The sequence below is a fragment of the Dipodomys spectabilis genome, unplaced genomic scaffold (assembly GCF_019054845.1).
Source record: "Dipodomys spectabilis isolate Male_0828 unplaced genomic scaffold, ASM1905484v1 ptg000140l, whole genome shotgun sequence".
NCBI classification, from domain to species: domain Eukaryota; kingdom Metazoa; phylum Chordata; class Mammalia; order Rodentia; family Heteromyidae; genus Dipodomys; species Dipodomys spectabilis.
This window is the reverse complement of record NW_024870817.1, coordinates 9,682,215-9,695,823: the sequence shown is the minus strand read 5'-3', so window position 1 is coordinate 9,695,823 and position 13,609 is coordinate 9,682,215. Positions and strand designations below refer to the sequence as shown.

General features: G+C 36.9%; 1 protein-coding gene and 1 non-coding gene across 9 annotated transcripts in view; one reads left to right on the top strand and one right to left on the bottom strand.

Annotated features, from left to right (window-relative positions):
* The window catches only part of Mctp1 (multiple C2 and transmembrane domain containing 1), a 415,812-nt gene that overhangs the window by 128,975 nt on the left and 273,228 nt on the right, over positions 1 to 13,609 (bottom strand). The gene's annotated exons all lie outside the window — the stretch shown is intronic.
* Positions 6,985 to 7,105, top strand: LOC122117401. Its single transcript, XR_006149148.1, has one exon. It is a non-coding gene; the product is annotated as a small nucleolar RNA SNORA28 (small nucleolar RNA).

The following is a 13,609-nucleotide window of genomic DNA, read 5'->3' as shown; positions in this document are numbered from 1 at the left end:
AATGCCAAGTGGAAAAATACATAATATATTTGGATATCCTGTTACTAAATAATAGGGTGCTACAGTTTGCACTTAGCATAGATGTGATAAGCTCAGGAATGGGAAAGACAATAAAATGATGCTGGGCCAGAAAGGTGATGATGGGTTTCAGACTAGGACTAGTTTGACGAAAGGGATCCTAAGATGCTCAGCTGTTAAATTTTTCCAAGTAGTATGGTATAATTACAGCAAAGACTGCAGCATAATCTTTCCTAGTATTTAATACCACTGAAATATTATGAAGGAAGAAGAAAAAGAAGGGAAATGGGAAGGGAAGGCATAGGAGGAGAAAAATGAAGAGGAGAAAGAAGAGACAAAGGGAGAGGAGAAAGAGTAGGAGGAGGAGAACCTTTCTTTTTTTAAAAAAAATTCTTATTTATTTTTATATGAAATCCTGTCTCATAAAAACAGTTTGAGGCTAGCCTCAGACCCATAATTCTCCTGCCTATGTCTCCTGAGTGCTACGATTAAAAAAATGAGCCAACAAATTCCCAAGCCTAAGATCTATGCTTTCTAGTTTACTAACCAACCAAGCAATGAGTGATCAACTAGGCCAAGTGCTAGGTGCAAGGAGACAGAAAAATACTCCCTTTAGATGGCATTCCAACAGCCAATATATACTCCCAGAGAAATGTAAATGCTCAAAATGCCATCATTTGAAACATGTTCTAGTATATACCCAGTCCTTGTCTCTTACTATCATTGCCAAGGTGAAGCCATCATAGTGAAATCCTCAAAATTTTATAGTCAACTGTAACCCTGCAACCATGTCCTTAGGTAAATATCACATTACTACCGAAGCCCACTGACCCATAGCAGCAGGATTACAAGATAATGTATGGTATTTTCCAGGAGATTTCACAATGAAATATTAAAACTCTCTACGGTTTCCATAGCAGTTTGCTGAGTATATATAGAGATAATACTAAGCAACATAGGAACATTTTGGGGGGGTAATATTTTTTAAACAATTGCAAAAGAAGCATGAGAAAGTTTCAGAAGGGAATGACTAGGTCATATAGATTTAAAAACAATACAAGACTTCAAAATAAACATCTTGCTCACTATAATTCCTTTCAGGCTGGGCTTCCTTCATAGGATGGGTAGTTGACAGGAGGAGGAGGTGTGTGTACAAAGCGTCGGGAAGCAGCCACACCATGGGCTTGAAGACCGGTTTGGTATCTCCCAATTGCTTGGTATCTCTCAAGCAAATCAGTCTCTCCTTGAGAGCTTTGATTTTTGCCTCTATGAAATGTGAAAATAATAGCACCTTTTGGAAAGGTAATTCAAATGATCACATGATGACATTTGCATACTGCCTCACCTATAATATATGTTCAATAAATATTCATCTCCTTAACTGAAAGAAACAAATTCACAAATCAAATTCTCAGGTTCCTAGACCCTCGGTTCTGTATTTAATTATATCCTCTGGTGATAATTAGAGATCTAGAGCGAGGACCTCCGGCAAGCACTGGAATTATGGCTTCATGTGACACCACAGGGGACCCAAAGCCCCCCTCCCCCCAGCCTTTGAATTGACCTGGAATTAACATGAATGGATCCTATAAGCTAAGGTTCAAATTGACATCCATCCTAAACTTGGAAAATATAGCTGAGAGATTCCTTCTTCTCCAGCTCTCAGGGAGATTCAAGGAGCCTTATAAGCAAGGCTGACATGGAAGGAACAGGAACAGACTACTTCCTCTCAGAGTTCAAATCTATATTAAGTGAAGTGCGACAAAATCAAGAATAATGAGATATGCTGTGGGAAAGAGAGAGATGGCAAATAGCTTCCCCTTATCTTTTCTCATTCCTTAGTTGTAGTGTTAGGGGGCTTTGGTGATATTATAATATACTGTGATCCCTTCTCATGGCTCTACTCTGTCTTTTTCTGTCTCTTTCTCTCTTTTTTTGTGGTACAAGATTTAAGTTTAGGCTTTGAGTGTGCTAGATAGGTACTTTGCCACAACACCTACTCACCAGTCCTTCCTTCCCTTTAGTTATTTTTCAGATAGGTCCTTTGTTTTTACCCAGGCCTCACTTTGGACTGTGATTCTATCTCTGCTTTTTAGGTTATTCTGGATAACAAGCTTCTACCATCAAGTCCAGTCAAACAAAGAAAGGTCTTAGTTTACTAAGGCCCTCTTTCTTTTTATGTAGCATTGTTGCTTTCTCTTGTTTCTTATTTTGGGTTAGGAGAGGAAAACAGCATCACTCTAAGTATTCAAACACCTGGATTTATCAAGAGTTAGGCGTGTTAGCAATTGATTTCAATATACTGGATTCAGTTTCCACTCCTGACAAAGATTCAATGATGGATTCCACTACTTTTGTAAGTACAAAATAGCCTATTTGAAATATAGTATAGACAAGTATGTCCTTAAGTCTGTAAAAATGGTGGAGGGTACCACCCTTAGCTTCAGTCATTTCATTTTGGATGAAACACCTAAGTACTTGGCAGATTTTCATTATGGGAAGCATCTTTGACATTGGAGTGCCATAGGAGGCAGAAAAGTCTAGGCTGGCTGTTTGGCATTTATCCTAGACTTAATGGCCCGAAGTATATGGGCTCTTCCTGTGTCCTCCTAGAGTTACCCGCCCAGATCACCAGGAAATGGAGACAGAAATTCAAAGACAAAGCCAAGAATGGGGAAAATAAAACAATGGCATTGGGAAGTATGTATTTAAAATGCTGGCAACTTCACAGACAATAATGGCAAATGGTAGCCATGAGTAATCAGCCTATGGTAAATGACAAAGATTGGTTCCTAGGTTGGGAAAAACTCAGGATATATTTTTTTCTATTAAAATTAGCTGACAAACAAGGCTGATTTTCTATGCTGTTGCTACCCACTCTCTCATACCGGGCACAACTCCCACCCCACATGTTGTAGAATTATATTCAGTATAGATTTGTTTATCAGTTCTTCCACCCTATCTATTTTTCAGCAGCTGATTAGTCTCCCTGGGATGTAGACACACTCTTATCAAGAGCTGCTCCATTCTTTCCTATCCTCAGACATGCATTTGCTATCCACATTACTGATAATAAATGTGCTCAGATGTACATATATAAACACATTTTTATGCATATATGTTCCTTATATTATATTCAAAGACACATCCCAAATGATATATATGTACACTCATATGCATATAGGAATCCAACTGGATTCCCAGAGGGAACGGTGCAACACATTGTTAAAATGTCTGTCATCCATGTAAGAGAAACAGAAATGAGCTGGGCATTAAATTTGCATACAGCCCCGAGCACAGAGGTTCCTGTATGTGTACTGTTCTACTGTTCTTGATGATGGGCATATCTGACAGGAAGATTCTGTCAGGATTAGCTCAGAAAAAACACCCCCAAGGAGATAATTTGAAGACATACTGAGAATTTGCCTCAATACATGAAAATAAACATGAAATCCTCAGTACTCTCAGCACATTGAAAAGTTCCCACCCACACCCCACCACACACCAGGGGATAATCTACTAGAGCTAATTAACACACAGTCGTACACAACGCTGTGAGAAGTGGTTGCCACTTAGGATTGATTTAGTTGCTGCACTGCTTAAAAGAGACTTGAGAAGGTTTTTGTAAATGTGGGAGGAAACGAAAGGAAATAAAAGTGTAGAAACAGCTGCAAAATTAAAAGGTGCAAGGGTCTCTCCCCCTCAGCTCCCACCCCCAGAAGATATGAGGGGGATTTATTGAAAAACTCTTACTATTCTAGTAAGAAAATGTCTTGATTTTCTGTTTCCGACCATAATGAAATTACACACACTCTCATGCAAGGTCTAAGACTGTGACTTGGTAAAAGGCGTGCTTTACTTTAGAAGCAAACAAGTTCTCCGTTAAATGATACCATATGGATTGGATAATCACTAAAAAAAAAAAAAAAGATCATTTTATGTTGATTTCTCATTTTACTTCAACTTTCTGATTTATTTAGATTTTTCAGCAAATTTAATCATTGATAATAAGTTTCAGGAAAATCTAAGGAATAGTCACAAAATATTCCACTTAAAATACCTTTGCAAATGGTGAAAACAAGGAAAAAAATTCAATTTAATAATGTTCTTCCTTAGCCAGGAACTGGTGGCTCATGGCTGTAATCCTAGCTGTAATCTCAGAAGGCTGAGATCTGAGGATCACAGTTCAAAGCTACACCAGGCAGAAAAGTCCGTGAGACTTTTATCTTCAATTGATTACCCAAAAGAGCCATTAGTGGAGCTGTGCTCCAGTGGTAGAATGTTTGTCTTGAGTAGAAAAGCTCAGGGATAAGGCCTAGGCCCTGAGTTCAAGCCCCAGGGCCAGCACATTCACAAAATAAAATATAAAAATATATCCAATAACTAGAAGGGCTTAGGAACATTTATAAAATAATAATACAAAAAACTTGATTAAGACAGACTTTGTAAAGTAATAGTTAGAATTGCTCTGATAAAAGAGTTGCAGGGCTGGGAAGGTGGCTCAGATAAGAGCACCAAGAAAATACTCCATCCTAAAGCTGAAGGTACAAAAGCTTGGCACTTCCACCCCTGCACAAGTAAGAGATTGTTTCATAGTGGGCACCAGAGGAGAGCAACATTTTGGAAATTGCCACCATGAGCCCTGCCCACCCCATTTAAATGAGGCAAAGAGATTGATTTGTGAGGTAGAGACAAAGGTCATGGCCCTGGAAAATAAAAGAGCTAGAAGCAGCTGCTCAGTCTATTTCAAATACAACACATAAAAAGTTCCAGCAAGTACTGCAAAGCATCACTCTCCTATATTTCGCTTTATCTGCATTTTAGATATTTCTCCATCAACACGGCCACGGACAGCATGCTCTTTGTTTCCCATTCTTTCAAAGAAGGCAATGGGGAGATAAACGTTTTAAATCTTCAAGAAAAAAAAATTGGAAGCAAAAGTGAAGATATCTTTTTTAAAATTTCTTCATTAATTTACTGCTCCAGCTACCCTCCTCCCATCCAAGTGCCGTGAAGGGGAAAGGGCCACCCAGAGAGCTGCTTTTCCCTCTGAGCCCACAAAAGTCTCCAGGATAGCATTGAAGGAGGAAGACAGATTGAAAGGTGTCAGGATGTCATCCTGGATGAATTCCTGGCAGCACCCCAACTGTCAGTTGTAGAAACTTTTCTCAACTGCCTTCCCTCACAAGTTTTACTTTATAGTGACTTTTTTTTTTTTTTTTTGGTGAGTTCAGGTTTGAACTCAGGGTTTCATGCTTGCTTAGGCTGGTGTGATACCCATGAGTCATGCCTCCAGTCTAGGTTTTCACTGGTTGTTCTTAGGGTACAGTGTCCCTTCCCATCCGGATGGGCATCTGAGCTGGGATTTGCCTTCCCATCAAAGGATCATAAGCCTGTGCCCCTACACCCAGATTCTGACTGTGGAGATGCAGTCTCTCAGAATTTTCTGCCTAGGCTGGCCTGGCATGTGCCACTGTGTCCAGCTATGGGTTAAGAAGGGGTCTTGAGAGCTTTTCTTCTAGGGCTGTCATTGAACCATACCTTCTCAATCTCACTCTGAGCCTTCCAAGAATCTAGGATTACAGGAATTGGTTTATACTGATGATGTCAAACAAAAGATTTTCTCCCTCTCTGCATCTTGTAGGTTTTTTTCTTTTTGATACTGGTACCAGGACTTGCACTCAGGGCTGAGCACTCTTGCTTGGTTTTCTTGCTTGAAGTGGTGTTTCGAGTGCCTTTTTTTGTTGGTTAATTGGAAAGAAGAGTCTAACAGATTTTTCTGCCCAGATCTCAAGTACTGGCACCTGACTTCCGGTTTCTCTCCCCGCCCACCCCGCCATCATTTCAAACTCTCCTTCCTTGATTCAGTTTTACATTTTCTAATTTATTCTATGCCCTTTTGTGGAAGGAACCTGGTTGGGCCCTTTGGCCCCATTTTACAGTCGAATAACCTGACAGGATTGTGATTTTACTCTTGTACCTCTGCCTCTATTGGACATCAACAAAATTAGAATCACCGAAGGACAAAAACTAAAGTGTGTGCAGGCTTGAGGGCATGCGGGCGTGCATGTATGCGTGCAAGGTGATGATGGTGATGATGGTGATGATGATGGTGGTGGTGGTGGTGGTGTGTGTGTGTTACCAAGACTCTTGGTAATTCTAATGCATATCCAGTAGTGTGGACTGAAGGAAATCAGTAATTTTCAAAATGGAGGAAGGGACCATGTGCAAGGCATGCAGCCTGTTTCTAGAAAAGGTAAGGAAATTATTTTTTCCCTTAGCCCCCAGAAGCCCTATCCCTGCTGACAACTGTATTTTGTTCTTTGGACCTGTATAAGTGGAAAAGAAATAAAATGTGTTGTTCTAGATGTGGTCCCTTTATCACCACCCATAATATCACCTGTAAATGTATTAGGAAAGCAGCTTCTTTTGTTGTTGTTGGGTTTTTTTTTTTGTCAGTTGTGGGGCTTGAACTTGGGACAAGGGTGCTGTCCCTCAGCTCTTTTGGCTCAAGGCAAGCACTCTACAACTTTGAACCATAGCTCTACTTTCTTTCTTTCTTTTTTTCTTTCTTTCTTTCTTTCTTTCTTTCTTTCTTTCTTTCTTTCTTTCTTTCTTTCTTTCTTTCTTTCTTTCTTTCTTTCTTTCTTTCTTCCTTCCTTCCTTCCTTCCTTCCTTCCTTCCTTCCTTCCTTTCTTTCTTTCTTTCTTTTTTTGTGTGGTTAATTGGAGACAAGAGTCCTCCAGGAAGTTTTCTGTCCAGGCTGACCTTGAACCAGGATCCACAGATCTCAGCCTGAGTAGTTAGGATTGCAGATGTGAGCCACCAGTGTCCTGTGGAAAGCAACTTCTTGATCCTTACTCCCTTCCTACTGTATCAGAAAACTTGGGAGCTGGGGCCAAGTTTCTAGGTTTTTAGGAACCTCCTCCATCATTTTGAAACACACTGGAATTTGAAAACAAAGGCCACCAATACCTTTGTTAATATAAAACTTCTACCACAATTTGTGTTTGCTATAGTAAGAAAGTCTAACCTAATCCAGTGTTCGCTCTTCCACAAGATAAGCCATTTTATAGCCTTAAACTGTATTAAAAATAATCTCCTACCAAGCAGCATTGCCATTGCCTGGAAAATGCACACTTAACCTGCTGAGTTACATCTTGGATTTTCACAAGATTCTTCAGTGAACTACATGTGCACCCAATGCTGAGGAGTACTCTTCTCAAAACTTATTCCAAGTTCTATGCACTAACTGGCCTTTATGATTTTTATGAACCCATGCAGTTTTTCTTTACTTCTCAAAAGTGGAACTCATTCATTCTTTCAGCTGTTAAAAGATAAACAAAGTTGATTTCCCTATGTGTTCCCAGGTCTAGGTATATATTCAATGCCTTTGTTTCTGTTCTAATTGTATTTTCACATCTCTAGAGAAAATGAAGACTTAAAAGGTCAAATTCCTCATGTTTTCTTTAGCTCAGAGATGTATCCATGTTATTCCTTTGGAAATGGGACCTCAGAGGCTTGTCAGAAAACAAAGATGGATTCTTTGCCCTTTGCTTCTTTCCCACACAAAGGAAAGGGTTTCTGGAGGTAGAAAAATGTCCTTATTGACTACAATTAAGACAGCAAGGTGTATGTTTGCATATAGACATATACGTATATATATATATATATATATATACACACACATGTATGTGTGTGTGTGTATTTATATATGTTGGGGCTGAGTAAATTAAAGAGGGAAATATCATCCTTACCAAGTCAAGTTCATCACCCCTCAGGGTCAATCACTGATTTGAGGATACCCCAGATGTCTCTGTAACAGAGGGAGCTCTGTTACTTCTTGTGATTATTCTAAGACCAGGAGGGCCAGTGTGATGGCTAAAGATCACAAACCCACCTGCTCAAACACCTGTTTTCCACCCTGTTATTTTCATCTGCTACTTCAGCTTCATTGAGCTCAGATAAGACTGATCGCTTGAACAGGCCAGTCTTTCACCTGTTTGCTACCCTAGCCTAAGCCTTGCTGGTGGGAAGGGTGGGGGAGCAGACCAAAGCAAGGGCTGTCAGATGGTCTATATTTGTAACAAAGAGGAAGATTATTTTCAAAGTTATAAAGAGAACGCTGAAAGCTAATGATTTTAAAACTATGCCTGCATATGATTACAACCAATACAGAAACCAGCCATATTTAATAAAGGAACACATCACTGAATCTTACAGCCACAGTCTTTGAAAAATAAAGTCTAAAATTCGAAAGTGTAAAACTAAGACATGAAGAAGTCTTCTTCCCAGTATGTTGTGACACTGTTCAAGACTCCTTAGTTATTCTCATCACTTCTTTTTGAGCTCTCCGCGCCATGGGGGTCACCCTGGGAGAAAATGCCTTCTCTAACTACTTAAGATGTGAATATTTGTTGTGAACCAGCTGCAGCTCTAATAACCACTGATCCATGGAATCAAAGGCTGCTCCTCACAAACAAGGAGCTCTTCTTGTTCCTGGAGCTGTGCTCTGTGACCTTCGAAGGTAATATCAAAAAGTAGGCAAGGCGAGGACCAAATACAATCCCAGCCATAAGGCTCTTATTGTGATTGAATTAATTTCTAACTTCAGAAAAGTGGGTGAGGATTTTATCAGCAAAGGTGGTAACTGAATGCAGGACAACTTCCAGGAAGCCGAAGTGAGATATGCCGTATTGTTTTTATTGATTAACACCTGAGACTTAAAATTTGGGCAATATGAAAAGTGTTATCATGCTTTTGATGGTCAAAAATTAGCGCCTGTCCTTTCTGAATATAATTTTCCATGGCAAGAAATACAGTCATTCAGAAACTTTTTCATTTAAAAAAAAAGAATCACTGAAATAAACCTGGCTCTATTTTATAAAACCCAATGGATTCCTTGGTAACAAAGGTATGTATACAGAAATGAAGGTGTATTAGACATTCATAGGTATTACAGCAGACTTTTTTTTGATGAGAATTTAGTGTAAATGAATTCTATTTTCCTCCTCATTATGACTAATAACAAAACATGAACTTTCCATGGGCACTTTATTCTACTTGCATAGCAATAATGGAACAAAATAAACATTTTATTCTGGAAGTGATAGCATTTAGCTATTTAATTTAACTATTAATTAAAAGTGGCATGTAACTATTAAATTTAACGATTTTTTAAACTTTTTTTTTCCTGGGGTAACTATAAATTTGTACTGTTCCTTCTGCCTGAAATTATTTTCTTGACCTTATTTGAAACCAAACTCCTATTCATCCTTCAAGACCTAGCTCAAATAACCTTCATTTCTCTGCAGCCTGCCTCCATGTTTGCTTCACAGGGGTCAGGCCATCCTCAATATGGAATTGCAGTCCAGTACCTGTCAACCCAGTGAGCACCTGAGAAGAATAGGGAAAGGAGAAATAAAAGAACAAAAGTAGATAAAATATGGACAAACAGTCCTAACATAATGGGATTATCATTTTGATAATAACCCAAAAGTTTAAATTCTAAAAACATCGTGTACTATTTGCAATTCATGAATTAGAAATAAAGGTACATTTTGGTATGGAACACATGCTCTGCAACTGTTTGAATTAATACACTGCTGTCAGTTATCCCAAAGACTCCTGCAAAGAAGGGAATTAGCTTCTTTTGCCATTTGAACAATATATAGTCAATAGCAGTATTTATTTAAAAATAACTAGGCACAATATTAATGCAGGTACCCTTGGCTTTTAACTATTCTTCATAAAAATAGGATTAAACAGGGCTAAGCTGATAAGGTCTTGAGATGCTGACAGATTTATTTCATTGCATGGGAGAGAGAATGCCTGAATTCAAGAATGTTCTTTTGTAATCTTTGCTATATAAGTACTAAAATGTGCTATAATTTAGGTGATTTATGAATTTCTTTTCAGCTGAAGGGTTGTATGAGAACCTAAGTATTATCTTTCATACAAGAGGCCTCATGATTTTCATGATTCCAGGTTATGTACTCAACCATTCTGCTGTCTGCCACCTACACGAGGTCACAATGCAAAGTAAAGTCACCCCTGAGCAAAATTGTGAACTTTAAGGCCAAACAACTGCATAAATAATCTGTAGGCCACTGTTTTAAGACTACAGACCATCATCAAAGTCTGGAATTTATGCAAATAACACGGCTTACATTGAACAGATCTGTTAATGGTGCAAGCTTTTCCAGCTAAAAGCAATGAATAAATGAAAAGTTTGTGTGGTGCAAGATTGCCACCTACAGGCCATACTTCAAAATGACAAGCAAGACAATTGGTGCGGAGGGGGAGAAAGGAACAATTTTACTTATGGCATGTTATTTACCCACAGAAGTACAGGAAGATGTAAACATCTTATGATCCACACTGAAGTATGCTGCGATAGTTTTTAATTTAATTCTATAGTTGAATTTTAGAGTTTTTGAACCATATTTCCCCCTTTTCCACCATCGGTGGAGGTTTCTTTATCTGTTGGCAAATGTGAATTGTTTTCTTAGTGGGGCAAAAGTTCTCTTACTTCCTAATAAGTATACAATATTCCTAAACCTATATTTGTTCTCTGTGAGACTCCATAGAATTTATGTTGATAATTTAATACTTTGGTAGGCTGATTAATCATAAAATTTGGAGTTCATGTTCCAAGGTTTGAACAAATTTGAGAAGGAAGGAGGTAGAGTATATTACATACTCTGTGATTCTATATAGCATTTAGGATAAATTTATGCAAAATTGCATAAATATTTAGGATGTTTTTTAAATGTTTTTAAATTTAGAATATTTTTAAATAGTTATTTTTAAATGATATTTCCTTAGAAAAATACAAAATAAAGCTCAGGTAATAGTCTTGTCCTTCCTTTACAAGACAAAAATCTGATTTCCGCTGGTAAAATTACCAAATTTTCAGTAATTTATATAACATTTTCCAAAAATGTTATATAACATTTTTCTAAAATATGAAAATGACTCTCAAAATGCAGATCTATAATGGCTAGTCATTAGAAATGCATTTCCCTTCAATTAGAAAAAATTCTGATTCCGAGGAGACTAGACTTCAAAGCTGAATAATATGCTATGGATAAAACACATCAACAATCTGTCATTCCATATGTAAAAGTAAACATATCATATTATTACTGTGCATGCCATAGACGAGGCCTGAGAAACATTTGAAAAGGTAGAACAAGGTGTTTTAAAATCTCATTGTGTTTTAGATGCTATATAACATTGTCAACTGATACACAAAAAAATTTATCCATCTTTTATACTGCTGTTTACATGATCTAACATTCTGCTTGCCTATCCAATGAAGATATTTCTTATGTTTTTAATTCTAAACAGAATTTAGGGCAAATTCAGGTTTGTGGAAAAACCTTAATAGTGAACTATTCTTATACTTGATTTTGGTTTTGAATGATACAAAATTTAAATCACATAGCTTTGAAACCTTTAAAAGTAGTAATATTCAACAAAAGTCAATGAATTAAAGAGTTCAAATAAAATGATTACAAAAAAGCACTTACTAGAAATAAATGTGCTAATCTATTCTGATTTAGAGACAGCTGTATATTGTTCAGTGTTTCCTCTTTGAGTATGAATTCTAAGCCAGGAGGAGGTATAATCAATATGTAACAGAATCCATAATGTTAGCTGTGGAAGTAGTTAACCTGCAGGTTTCTTTTCCCTACACTAGAAACCTCTAAAGAGAAAATGTTTCCTATGTGGTATTTAATCACATAATGATTAAACGATCTCAGTTTTATTTTAATTAAGTAGGTAATCTTTTTATTAGAAATAGTTCTCTATAATTCATTTGTTCAGGAGATATTTTATAAAATTGAAGCTAGAAGCACATACTATCTAAGAGCAGATTTGTAACAAATCTTCCATGAAATGTATATTTAATTCATTTAAAATACTTTCGTTCGTTATATACTTCTCTAAATTAGATTCATTTTTAAAAACTGAGTTATACATTGTTTAGTGAGTACAATTGTGAACAGAATTAGTGAGAAAGTTCAGGATATGTGAGAGAATTATTAGTTGTTAAAAAAGAGGATTTTAATATTTCCTTCTTAGGCAAACTAGATTTTAAAGTTATTATTATTTGCCTGTCTCAAATTTATATGTAGAGCTTTATGTCTACTATAACATAATTATGAACCATAATAAAAGGGATGAGCTTTCCTATCAGATTTTAGAAGGTTTTAGCAAGAAAATGTAAAATTGAATAATAAAAATTGTATTATAATTGGTAGATACTTCTAAGGCTACGAAAATCAGTAAAATCATCAATCATGTGAAATAGTGTTATTATTCTATGCGTATAGATACAATGCTGACACCCAGGTAGCCTACTAAATGTGTATGTTGCCCTACTGTGAATTAGGTACTGGGAAAATTGCTCATATATGAAATAAAGTTATTTTTTTAGCATGCAAATATTTAGCCCTATTTTTTGTTATGTGTGTATTTTCATAGCATGGTTAAAACTGAACCCACATTATCAAAATTTCAGAACTGTCCTTTTTAGCAACGGATGATACCTTTAGCTTCTATCTGCAAAACTTACTTGTAACATACTTTTAGAAAATGCCAGCCAATAAACTACACTAAAATAATTTTCTTTATAAAAGCTTAGTGATCTTTGACATCATTCACTATTTTCAAAGCCATAAAAGAACAGATAACAAATATATGACTCACAAATTATCAATTATGAAAAATAATCTGGTTCAGAAAGCTGCACTAATGTACAAAGATGGATCACTTGTCACAAACCAATAAAGGCTATTGTTTGTGAATCCAATATTTGATTTTATCATTTACGTTGGGCAACTTAAAATGATTTTTAAACCACATTACTTTTTGAAAAAAAAATTGCTATAAAGGTGAACACGGAGGTTGTGAGTATGTGGGGGAGAAACTATATGTAATCTGTCTTCCTTGAAACAATTTATATTCTTACATTACATCCAGCTTCCAAATCTAAATCACAGAGAGTTGACCAGCAAAGATGGAGGCACTAAGAAAAGCACTCTACTCTGATCCATGGAACGGAATGGCTTTGACTCTGTTCATTCTTTTCATGTGCCATTCTGCTGACTAAAAATTTGCAGCTTTAATGCCCTCATTATACAGAGAAGGTTAAACGCTGTGTTTCTGAGTGCAGTCTGTTATACTTCTTATGAAGATAGCAGCTTTTGCTTGCTTAGGATTTACACACAGAAAAGCACAACTTACTGAGCCCAGGAAACCTTTCTGACAAATTCTCTTCCTGGTTGTTTTGTATTTATTATTTTCATAATAGCAAAGGAAGAGGTATACTTCCCCTCGGGAAGAAGGGTACTCCTTGGAGTGTAGACCAGAAACTTCCTATGTGGCCAATCCAATGCTCTGCCTGCTCTCAAATATCTCAAATATATAAAGCCTTTTATGTTTACTTGTATAGCAGGACTTGAATGCCTAAAAAAGTCTGAAGTGTATTGGTCACAAGTCAGTGAGTGTATTATTTAGGGGCAGACATATTTCCTCCTCTAGATCACAGATTTGATCATTAGATGATCTGTTAGACATTCTG